General features: G+C 35.5%; 1 pseudogene; it reads left to right on the top strand.

Moving 5' to 3' along the window:
- Positions 1–11,559: 11,559 nt before the first annotated feature.
- Positions 11,560–12,436, top strand: LOC116882667 (annotated as a pseudogene).
- The last annotated feature ends 392 nt before the right edge of the window (positions 12,437–12,828 follow it).

The raw sequence follows: 12,828 nt of genomic DNA, 5'->3' as shown, positions 1-12,828 counted from the left end.
TCAGGACCCCACTCCTCAGTGAGCCCTCAGAGAAAAACAGTCAATCACTTTTGTCTTCCTGGTCCCGGCTGCACTCTGTGCTCATCTGGCCTATGACCAAGCATTTCTATCTCTGGCACAAGACCCTGCTTGGAATCTCCAAACCCAGCAGATTCCTGCATTGCACTCCCATGCAGCTCCTCCTGGGGAAAAAAGGGAAGTCTCCCAGATCTGCTGCTTGTTAGGTTCCTGCTCCAAGAGTAGTGGCCCAGCTATGCTGTGGATCATGTTTTAAGGCAGACCTGAGCTGAGATTCCACTCCTCATCTCTGTCTTTGCAGCCAGCTTCCCCACTCTGATACTTGGAGCTGTGGCACACTCAGGCACCCCTGGGCTTTCTGTGACCGTGAGGGTCCTGAGACCACACTGTCCCAGCAAGGGTTCTACCCCCCCAACCTCCAACCCCCGCTTAGCCACTGGAGTGACATCCTGCAGTAGAATAGATTTCTAAATGTTCTGACTTTGTGCTCCGTTGCTCTATCACTTGCCGGTAGCCAGCTGACAGAGGATCCCTCCCCATGTGGTCTATCTTCCCAGATATCACCTCTGATTCACTTCTCCACATGTCCTACCTTCCAGGAAGTAGTTGCTTTCTGTTCATAAAATTGCTACTATTCTTTTCTTTGATCTTCTGTTGAGTTTGTAGGTGTGCAGAACAGTTTGATAACTATCTAGTTGAAATAGGTCTCCTATTGCTCTGCCATCTTGCTCCCAACCCTTGAAATGAAGCATTTTAATAATGGAATCTTATTCTCAGTGAAGTCTCATAATTCAGAAACAAATATTTTTAGAGTTTTCTTATTTTTGTGGTAATAGTTAACATCATAAGAATCTCTCCATTTTACCTCAGATTGGAAAAGTTGATCGTGTAACCAAAAACCAACTGCTGTGTTATACTTGGGAATGAATCACTTTTAATCAGGTACAGCAAGCTCACCATTAAAGAACAAGGCACTCATGCCTACAAAACCTTCATAGGAAACTGGCCTGGTACCTAGCTTATACAGCTTCAACCTTACAAGTGATATAGTCACTTCCTGGCAGGCCAAGTATCAGAGCATATTTCGGGGACTTTGAGGAAAGAGGAATTTACTTATTCTACGGATTCAACAGTAAAATCTAGGGGAGAGATTTTCTTGGCCTTGACTTCCTAGCCTAGATTTTACAGAAACCTTTAAATGGTTCAATCTTGGATTCTTTTAAAAAATTTACAAACAAAAGGTAATAGTTTTACTTCAGTATGTGTTAAATACTACATGATCAAGAAATCTTATGGGGTTATTTAACATTTCATTGCATTTGTGAAAATAAAAAGTCTAAACTATAACGAGGCCAACTTTTTTTTCTGATCAGTATTTGGAGACTATTTATGGCCAAAACAGGGAATGCTTTGGACTGAATGTTTGTGTACTCCCAAAATTCATATGTTGAAACCCTAATTCCAGTGGGTTTGGAGATGAGACTTTTGTAATGCAAAAGGTGAAGGTGGAGCTTTCATTAATGGAATTAGAGCCTTTATAAGAAGAAACATGAGGGAGATAATCTCTCTCTTCCTGCCACATAAAGACACAGCAAGAAGATGGTCAATTGCAAACTAGAAAAGGATCCTCATGAGAACCTAATCATGCTATACCTTGATGTTGGTCTTTTCTACCTTCAAAACTGTGAGAAATAAATGTTTAAGCTATCCAGTCTTTCATTTGTTATACTGGCCCAAACTAAGACAGGGAGATTGTTAAGAAAATTATTAATACTTAAAAAAAGGCAGTAAAGGTGGGCAGCATGTCTTTTCAATGTGATTCTAACACTGTTTAATAAATTCAACCTAGAATTATACAGTTTTCTAGGGGAATGTATCTGTGTTTGAGTTTACTATTTACTATTTGATTAGAGCCTAGACACTATGAAGTTACTCGCTAAAATGTAAGTTTCTCTCTGATAGAAAAGATAATCCTAATGGTTATGGTTTGACTGTCCCATAGGACAATAATGACTCAGTAGCCTTACTTTGACAAATTTTAGATGGTTTTCTTATTAGACTATATAAACTTCTTTTCATGAAATGCTCTTGGAGCCAGTTTACTATCTTAGTGGTTTTCTTCATTAGTTAATGAGTTGAATAAAATGTTTATTTTATATTTCTATTAGTCATTTTTAACTTTTTAAAAGTCATAATTTGACCCATATAATGTATTCATGATTACAGAAACTTGCATTTGAATATAAATATAAGAATTCATATGGGTATTCTCATAAGGCTTCAATATCATAAAGAAGAAAATAAGGCCAAAATTTAGTCTTCTTTTACCTTGGGTTATATTTAAATTTTCTGATGCGGACTTTAAATTAATTAGATGTGTATCCTGTAATAACAAAGAGGATGATAGGCATTCTGAACATACATTAAATGGTCTTAATGTCAGGAACCAGAAATTGTTTCTAGAAATAACTGATCCTCTTTTCCAATTACTTTCAGAAATGACAGAATAATAGTAAATCTGCCAAAACCAAAATTGTGTTTGGTAGATATTTTCCAAAGGTCATATTGTAAATACTAATGAAGCCAATGCAACAATTTGTTTAGTTATTTCAATGTATATTTAGTAGCTGACCCAAACCCCACAGGCCGTTGAGAAATGGTATTGCACAAAAATCAGAATTTTTTTACCTCCACAGAAACAATACTGAAATTTTCCTCTGACCAAGGTGAATCACTAAATACACATGTACTTAAAACTTTACTATGGAAAGTATGTATACTGTATTGTGTAAAGTAGAACTCTGGGGTCTTCATCAGCCATTTGCTAAGGCATGTGAAATAATGCAAGGGTGAACTAATGGTTACATAACTAATTACATTCTAATTTCTGGGAGGCTTTGCCTTCTATATAGTGAAGGGTTGTCTACAGGCAAAATTATTTGGAGGTGAGAAAGTATTTTGTCACTTCATCTGGGTGAGAATAAAATTCTCTGGTATCTTAATTTGAAAACTCACACTCCCCCCCACCCCAGCCTATAGTCCTCAAACTGACCAAAAATTACCAACATATAACATGTATCTTACTTTTTATTTGTTAATTTTTTTTCTCTCTCTCTTTTTTTTTTTAAATTTAAAGATTTTATTTACTTTATTTACAGAGACAGAGAGATCACAAGTAGGCAGAGAGGCAGGCAGAGAGAAAGAGAGGGAAGCGGGCTTCCTGCTGAGCAGAGAGCCTGATGCGAGGCTCCATCCCAGGACCCTGAGATCATGACCTGAGCTGAAAGCAGAGGCTTAACCCACTGAGCCACCCAGGCACCCCAATTTTCTCTTTTCCTTACTAAATTATAAACTTTGTGATGTCAAAGATATTTATCTGTATTCCATTTTCCTGCTATAACATATCAGTTAATAAATGTGTCTGGTACATAGTAATTGCTCAGTACATATATTTTTAATAAACTGAATGAAGTACATGAATGAATGAATAGATGGGACTTGTTTAAGTCCATTTAACACTATGATAATATAAGATTTATTTTTTTTTTTTTTTAGAGAGGGAGAGATGGCCGGATGGGAGGGACAAAGTGAGAGGGAGAGATAGAATCTTAAGCAGGCTCCATGCCCAGGGCATTCATATGTTCTGAATCTTACTATTTTTATATTAGATTCAACTTAGATTTTATGTTTTTATTTTGCTTTAGCAAAGTTTAACATTTAATAAATAACAAAAACTGTTACCCCCTGTCATTATTATATATTACCTCCTTACAAATTCAATAACATAAAATTTTTTCTTTCCATTTTGGTACTTTTCTTGTGTATTTTTATAGGTCCTTTCAAATTCTTTTGTTAATCAGATAAAGTATACATTTAAAAAATATCATTTACTTCTAACCCATGAAAAATCTATTTTTAAAAACTCTGAAATTATTGTTAATATATTATTCATATATCTAGTCTATCAAAACACTTCAGAAAACAAAATAAGTTTGCAAGAAATGCTTCTATCTACTTTGTATCAGTGGGCAATTATGAATTTTCAATAATTAAATAATTTCCACAAAACTGTTGCATACATTTAAGTTAATTATTAAAGTAATGGGAGTTTTGTTTTAGGATATGTGCTGTAACAACATTGGTAAGAGAATTGCAACATTTTCTATTGAGAAAAATATAATCAAAGGTAGTTTGTTAGTGTAGGAAAATCACTAAATATATATAAAAATTACATTCTAATTTCTCGGAGTTTTTGCCTTCAATATAGTCAATTCAAATAAAAAATTACCTGCACAAAAATAAGTTACTAGGTTGTATTACCTCACCATTAATTTACATTGAATCAAACATACTCATTTTCCCACAAATGTTAACTAATCAGTGTACAGTTGATTAAATGAAACAAAAGATCTGATATTGCCTATGAATATATATTTTGTCACCTATAGTACATGTTAACATTCTAATTGCTATTTTGAACAGTAAATATAAACATAAAGATATTATTGGAGTTTAAAATTTAGTTGAAAGTACAAAAAAAGACAAAAATTCAAATACTGATAGGTAGTCTAAACATGACATTTTTTTACATACCAGAGGCTTTGTCAGTTAGTCTTTAGAATCTGTAATCATGTTCTCTGTAAGAATGCTGTAGATATTAAGTAGGGATTTTCAAATTATAATGGCAGATAATGACCACTACTTTGCTCTCCAACCACTGGAATACACATTAAATATTCCAAAATGTTTCAAACTTTTAACAGCATTGAAAACTAAGAATCTTTAATCGCAAGGCTCAAAGAAGTATTTTTATTTACTAAAGCATAAGTGAGGTCATGAAGCAGAAGGTAGTAGACAACTGAGATAAGGAGGGACCATAAAAACTTCCATTCATCTATCTGTTAAACTGACTCACTCTTCCCCTCAAAAAGAAAGAACGGCGTCATCTGTTCTCCCAAATCTGCCTCATTCGTGCCTCTCCTTTTACAATCAATCCCATTCTGAGTTGAAAGAACTATAGGAAGGTGCCCTTTGGAGAATATAGTTATTTACCGTACCTGCTAATCAAAGAAGGAAAGGATTTCTAAGAATATCCAGAAACAGTTATCTACCTCATGGGCATATCAGGCAGTGAAACCAAGATATCCTTCCTTAGACCAGAAAACTTAAACATTACAAACAGCATTACATTACAAAAACAAAACTTAAAATTAAAAAACAGCCAACAATAAAAACTATTTTGCACCAGCTGCTGTATGGGCCAATCAGTTATCTATCTCTTTGTTTTACAAATTAAGAAAATAATTTTAATCGTAATCTCATAGCTATTATAAGAAAGGAGAATTTACTGATTTAGACCTGAAACTGATATAACAGCAGATAAAGTTTTATATCTTCTATTTCATAGATGTCACAAGTCACAAAAACAACAATCACAAAACAAACCAAAAACTCAATCTTTAGGAGAAAGATGTACCACATGAGTGGAAATTAGTTTTAAGAAACTGATACTGTATTATGTTCTCAGTAAGACTGTTGAAAGCTATGTGAAAACATGATCAAAATTGAGTTGATTTCAGTCAGGAAGAAAGGAATTAAGAGTTCAGTGAGACGAGGCAACCTGGCAAAGATTTAATACTGCAGACTAAAATTCAGTCTTGAAAACAATGAAGTATAGTGATCGTGTTGGAAAAACTGATCCACCCTCCGGAGGACAAACCTAGGACACTTTCCCTGAACACAAAATAACAAAAAAGAGGAAGACAATCACAAACTACAGGATAAGACATGGGGAAGGTAGAATGAGAAAATTTATCTTCCCAGGGAGGAAATCAAAACCAAAGGGTAATGAAAGAAAATCAATATGAGATATAATTTAAGAAAACAATATACAACTGAAGAAAGGTTTGACTTAAAAGACAAAGTGCTTAGCAAGAAAAATAGTTTTCCTAGTGAATTTATAAAAGTCAAAAGTATAAAAGTATTAAAATTCTTATCCTAGTGAATTTATAAAAGTTTTCAAGAAAAATTAGTAATTCTAAAATCAAGGAGGCAGAAAATCAGTCTTACTCCAAGGAATAAAAAAAACTGACTTTGAAACTTCTGCAATAATAAATGCAGAAGATAATAGAGTAAAATCCACAGTATTCTGAGGAAGAAAGTAAAAAAATACTTAATATGCTAGGTGGTTTGTCAGTCATGTTATGTGCATAGAACAGAGAAAGTGAACCACTCACATTCTCTTAAAAGAAACATGTAAAGATATATTCTAGCCAGCACAAATATAGGTTATTAATTTAGTTATCAAATACTTAATGATAGCTATGTGTGTACCACTGTTACAATAGATACTATATGTGACACTAAGGACAGTACTAGAAGGTGATACTTGTAATTACACATTGCTAGAGAGAAAACCAGGAGATACAACCCAGAGATGGAATCAAAAAAGATCCCAAAGTTTTTGTTGTGTTGAGAAGTAAAAAATGAGCGGTAGTAATCAGAGTCATTGGGATGAAGGGGAAAGTATTTTCAAAGATCCTGGGAAGAAACTAACCATGACATGGCTATGGAACGGAAAGAAGCCACTATGGCTATAGAGGAGAAAAGAGGATCATAGTGCCACATGATGCATGGGAAGTAGTAGGGACCAGAACATGCACGGCCTTATAGGCCATATTAACAATTTTGATCTTTATCTGAAAATCATGGGAAACCACTGACTGATTTACAGTGTGTGTGTATGTGTTGTTTGTGTATTAGGTACATGTACCAATTTACATTTTTAAAAGTTCACACTGGTTGAAGTATTTAGGAATAGATTAAAAGGGGACAATTTAGGTATAGGGATAACATCTCTGACACCATTTTATTTGTGCACCTTCAGAGATGATGAATTACAGTGGTGGTGATGAATACAGAGAAAGTATACATCTTAAAGATATACCAGACTGAAAACTAGGTTTTTGATGTATGCAATTCATTGCACATTAATATCACTTCACGAAGATAAAACATGTTAGAAGAGGAGGGCTTAGTGTTGGGGAGAAGGTTACGTGTACAGGGTTGGGAAATTCTAAGTGTGAGTATCCTTTGAGATGTTTAAATGATAATCTCAGATTTCAAGAAAGCAGTTGGGTCTGGATTTCTGAAGAGAGTTCTTATACAGAAATACAAGTCTGTGAGTCCTTACATGTGGGATTTATTAAAAACTTTGGAACTGGATAAGACAGAGAAAAGAGCTCACAAATATACAAGCCTGGTAAAGATGAACTGAAAGAAGTTAAAGTTAAACTAAGAATAAATATTTTTGTAAACATAATTTTTAAAAAGGATACCTAAGAGAACATATATAATAAATGACTTTAATAAGATAGAGGTTTATTTCTTTCTCATCTAAAATAACATACATGAGGGGCGCCTGGGTGGCTCAGTGGGTTAAGCTGCTGCCTTTGGCTCAGGTCATGATCTCGGGGTCCAGGGATCGAGGCCTGCATCGGGCTCTTTGCTCAGCAGGGAGCCTGCTTCCCTCTCTCTCTCTCTCTGCCTGCCTCTCCGTCTACTTGTGATCTCTCTCTGTCAAATAAATAAATAAATAAAATCTTTTAAAAAAATAAATAAAATAATAAAATAAAATAACATACATGTGTAGCAATCCAGGCCTTAACTGGTACTCCCAAGGTTATCATCATCCTCAGCAAGTAATTTTGATTCTCATGTTCTCCTTTAGCTCCAAGATTCCTTCTATAGCCCTATTTTATGTCCTTATTCCAAGCAGGAAAAGGAGGAGGAAGAATGTAGAAAATCCAGAAGATTTACCTCATTTATGCTTCAACTGGTTGATCACTCTCGGGTGCAATGTCACTGGGAAATGTAGTTTTGGGATGAAATGTGCTTTCTGTTAGTAAAGAAGAGGATAGGCATTTGGGGAGGGAATGGTAGGAAATCACTCTTATACACAACTGTTTATGGTGTGTATTACTATAAAATTTCTGAATGAAATTTTGGCAACCTTTATTCAAATATTTAAATTTGTATACTCTTTGGATAGAGTGTTTTCACTTTTACAAAGGTATTCTAATGAAACAGAAATTCTGCCTCACCAAGCAGATTTGGGATGTTTACAAATATGGTCATCCTGGTATTTAGATTGGAAACAATCCAAATGTCAAGAAAAGCTGTCAAAGTTGTACGTTTTGGATATCAACTAATTAATTCTTGAGTGAGGCATGGGATACAGTTGTGCCCCTTAAGATAATGGAAACTGGAGTTGCTGTTCCCATTATTTTAATATTAAAGCTTTAGTAATTATATCAAACTTAACAATAATCCTTGCATTATCCCAGCTACCTTTGAAATCCTCCTCATTTTTGGGCAGTCATAATATATTCCAGGTCAAAAGATCAGCTATTACCTAAGAAGTGCTCGTTCTTTTCTTACAAAGGAAGAGAAAATGTTTCAGAAAGTAAATTCTGGGCATTGGGTGTTGTGCATCAGATTTTTACACATGAGTAAATCTGGTAGAGAGGATGATATTAATGGTGGGTCAAATTCAAGCTAGAACTAGAAAAGTTACTACTTTTAAAAGGCCACAAGTTCATAATATTTCTTGTTTCGTGTTATTAAATCTTTTTTTATGTGAAGCTGAGTTTATCAGTAACATGCACACTTAAATTATTAATCCGTCCCTAAAGTTTTAAAAGTGCCCTTTTTTTTCAGTAATTCATGTACCTCATTGACTTCCATTTTAGAGTCACTTTATTGTCTTTCACTATTGGTTACAATAAGAGAAAGAAATGTTCTCTAACGTGTTTATTCTTTTTATTGATAGGTAGTGAAATAAAATACATAGAAATAAAAGTTCATTTTATTTTCAAATTGTAGAAATGAAGTTGCAGATAATCAGATGTTGAAATAATTATTTTTATAGCAAAATGTTAGAGTGTGTGCTGTTAAAATTATGTTTTGTAACATATATCAATTTAGATTTTACGTGAAAAAAAAACTCATTCTATGTCGTTGTTTTTTGTAAATAATTAGTGATACCTTTTTGGGTGCTGTTACGAAGCACAGCACTTGTTATTTTGTAGGTCTCAATAATACTTGTGTAAATATGAAGTGTAAATACAGAATTAGCTCATTTGTTAACCATTCATTTAAAATATTATGTACTCTGTGTCAAATATTCTTCAAGGTCTAGGGATACGATTATAAACAAGATACTTACATATCTTTCCGCCCTTAAGTTACAAAAACAGTTGAGAAAACATCCAGTTAAATAAATGATTATAATGCAGCTTGATGAATACCTAGCTGCTCTCCCACCTCTGCCTCTTCTCCCTTGTCAGTCTCCTCTCAACATGGAAGCCAGAGTACTGTTATGAAAACAATCTTGAAAATCTCTAAAAACCTCAACTGGCCATGATGTATTATATGTTTTACAGTGCTTGTTTAATTTGCTAATATTGTGTTTAGGATCTTTGCATTTATGTTAATGAGTGCTTTGGTTTCCAGTTTCCCTTTCTCCTTCTCAATCTACCAGCCGTCAGGTTTTGTTTTTGACGTTAAAGTGTCATCATTAATGAATTAGAGAGGGGTCCCTGGGTGGCTCAGTGGGCTAAGCCTCTGCCTTCGGCTTGGGTCATGATTTCAGGAGTCCTAGGATTGAGCCCCGCCTTGGACTCTGCTCCGTAGGGAGCCTGCTTTTCCCCTCTCTCTCTGCCTGCCTCTCTGCCTACTTGTGATCTCTGTCAAATAAATAAAATCTTTAAAAAAAAATGAATTAGGGAGTAACCCTTTTTTCCTGTATTCTTTGAAAATGTGTTTATAAGATTAGATTTATCTTTTCTTTGCAATTTGGTAGAATCTGGCAAAAACAACTTGGGCCTTGTGTTTGTTATTCTACATTTAAAAATACTGATTCAGGGGAGTCTGGGTGGCTCAGTCATTAAGCCTTTGCCTTCGTTGCAGGTTGGTTCAGGTCATGCTCCCAGGGTCCTGGGATCAAGCCCCACATTGGGCTCCCCGATCAGCAGGGAAGCCTGTTTTTCCTTCTCTCACTCACCCTACTTCTCTCTTTCCCACTCCCCCTGTTCATGTTCCCTCTCTGGCTGTGTCTCTCTCAGTCAAATAAATAAAATCTTTTTTAAAAAATTGATTCAATTTATTTGTGATAAGAATGTTTTTGAGTCAATTTTTATAACATTGTTTTCCAGGAAATTGACTACTTTTTCTACATTTTCAAGCTCATTGTCATAAAATTCTTTATTGCTTTTTCTTCCCGTAATCTAAGTTTTATCTGCACTTATGGTTTTTTTGCCTTTTTCATCCCTCATATTATTTATATGTTATGCTGTTCTTAATTTTACCAGTGTTTTTATTTATGTTTTAAAAATAAACAACTTTTATCTTGTTGATTTTCTCCATTGTGTATTTGCTTTGAATTTCAGATTTCTTTTTTAATTTCATAAATTTCTGATCTTATACTATTTCCTAATTTCTATACTCTTTGGTTTATTGTATTTTCATATACTATTCTGTCTTGTGTTTTTAAAATGCTCATGTATTTTATTTTTTTGTCAAAATTTCATGTAACTGTTAGATCTAGATGTCCAATTGATTCAATTTATTTTATTTCATCTTATTTCATTTTATTTTGGCAAGAATATTTCTTAAGTAGTGCTATGCAAGTCTCATTGGTTGTTTTATCTTATATTTGAATTTCCGGAATAATGAGCTCTTGCCTAAGTAAAATCTCAAGAGATGAACAATGATGGATTAACTATAATTGTTATTAAGTGTAATTATCAATTTTAATATATTTGTTACAACAGAATGTTGGGGTCTGTTATCAAAGAAACAAGACTGAGACAAAGTGAAAGTTATGCAGAGCTTTATTCTATGCCAAGCATTAGAAGTCAGACTGACCGGCCAGGGCCGCCTCCGAAGAGAGCGACCCCCTCCCAATCTCACAGGCTGGTTTTATAGGGCGTAACCGAAGACCCAAGGTACGTGGCTTCTATTGTTAAGGCGCTTACTCCCGAAATCGATACCCGGAACCATATATATATATATTTTAAAGATTTTATTTATTTATTTGAAAGTGAGGCAGTGAGAGAGAGCATGAGCGAGGAGAAGGTCAGAGGGAGAAGCAGACTCCCTGTGGAGCTGGGAGCCCCATGAGGGACTCAATCCCGGGACTCCGGGATCATGACCTGAGCCGAAAGCAGTCATCCAACCACCTGAGCCACCCAGGCGTCCCCGGAACCATATTTTTGATCACAGTTTAGAATCAGATATATCTTCAAGGAGCCCTGGTACTTCCTTTCAGTGGAAAATAATATTTGGAAATTATATCTCGGTGGTAAGTTTGCATTTTCTACTGGGCTATCACAGTTTTTGAGCATTTTAGTAGGGGCCTAAGAGATATGCATTTAATTTATCTTAGAAAAAAAAAGAAGTAAATTTTACCTTTTCCTGCTGCTCAGAGAGGAGTCCATACAACATTGTCCTAGGTGCCTGTGAGAAAGGGAAATGTTTGCTATGTCCGGACCCCGTGACATCCTGAAAATTAAGAAGGAGAATGTCCTTAAATTCCTTGCAGCAGGAACCCACTGAGGTGTCACCAAGCTTGACATCCAAATGAAATAGGCTATGTACAAAAGGAAAAGTGATGGCATCTACTTCACAGATCTGAAGAGAACCAGGAAGAACCTTCTTTCGGCAGTTTCTTCCGCTGTTGCCGCTGAAAATCCAGCTGATGCTCAGTATCATATCCTTCAAGAATACTGGCCAGTGGGCTGTGCTTAAATTGTAGTTGCCGGTGGGGCCACTTCTATTGCTGGCCACGTTACTCCTGGAAACTTCACTAATCAGGTCCAGGCCTCTTTCTGGGAGCTGCAACTTCCAGAAGTTACTACATCCCAGAGCTGAGCACAAGCTTCTTACCGTGGCGTCTTAAGTTAACTTGCCAACCATTAGTCTGTTAACACAGATTCTCCTCTGTGCTACGTTGATTTGGTGCCCTCACACAACAACAATAAGCACCTTCTCAGTGGGTCAGGTGCGGCGAATTCTGGGCGCGGAGATTCTACGCATGTGCGGTACCATCTTCCGGGAGCACACTCCCTCGGTCCTATTGAATCTCTACTTCCGCAGAGATCCTGAGATTGAAGGGAGTACTGCTGCTAAAAATCTGTGAACCAGGAGGAATTTCAGGGTGAAAGGACCTCTCTAGCACCTGAATTACTGCACCTAAACTTCAGGTTGCAGCCCTTTCTGAAGGCACACAGGTGCCCTTTGTACCTGCCGGTGGTTCCCTCCTGAAGACTGGAGCATGCAGCCCACCATCCCCACTGAAGACTGGTCTGCAGCCTCCACTGCTCGTGCCACGGAATGAACATCCCGGGAGTGGTCTTAGGCTATTCTTTCATGGGCTCCTAAATAGAAGATGGAATATAAAGTTGGCGGAAAAAGTTTCTTAAAAAGTAAGTAAATAAACTACAAATTCATAAAACTGCAAATTTAAATTGAAGTTATAGGATTTTATTTAATTTGTTTGATTTATATCTTGATCTTGTCTTTTATACTGAAAATCTTGGCTCCTAGTGATACTAGTATAATAACACATATACTGTAATCTATTTTGTGTGTAGTGGAGTATGTGTATATGCTCATAATAGTTTTAAAATTATACTAACATTAAACTTAATAACAAGCCCCGTAGCTGCAATTAAAGATCTAGTGATCTTTATTTTTGGTTCCACTTAGGAGTATATTCAGTCAAAATTCTATTTTTAAATTAATTGAGAT

The sequence above is a fragment of the Lontra canadensis genome, unplaced genomic scaffold (genome assembly GCF_010015895.1).
Source record: "Lontra canadensis isolate GAN:19392208 unplaced genomic scaffold, GSC_riverotter_1.0 scaffold86, whole genome shotgun sequence".
Lineage (NCBI taxonomy): Eukaryota > Metazoa > Chordata > Mammalia > Carnivora > Mustelidae > Lontra > Lontra canadensis.
The sequence above is the reverse complement of the archived record's forward strand: the minus strand, read 5'-3'. Positions and strand labels throughout refer to the sequence as shown.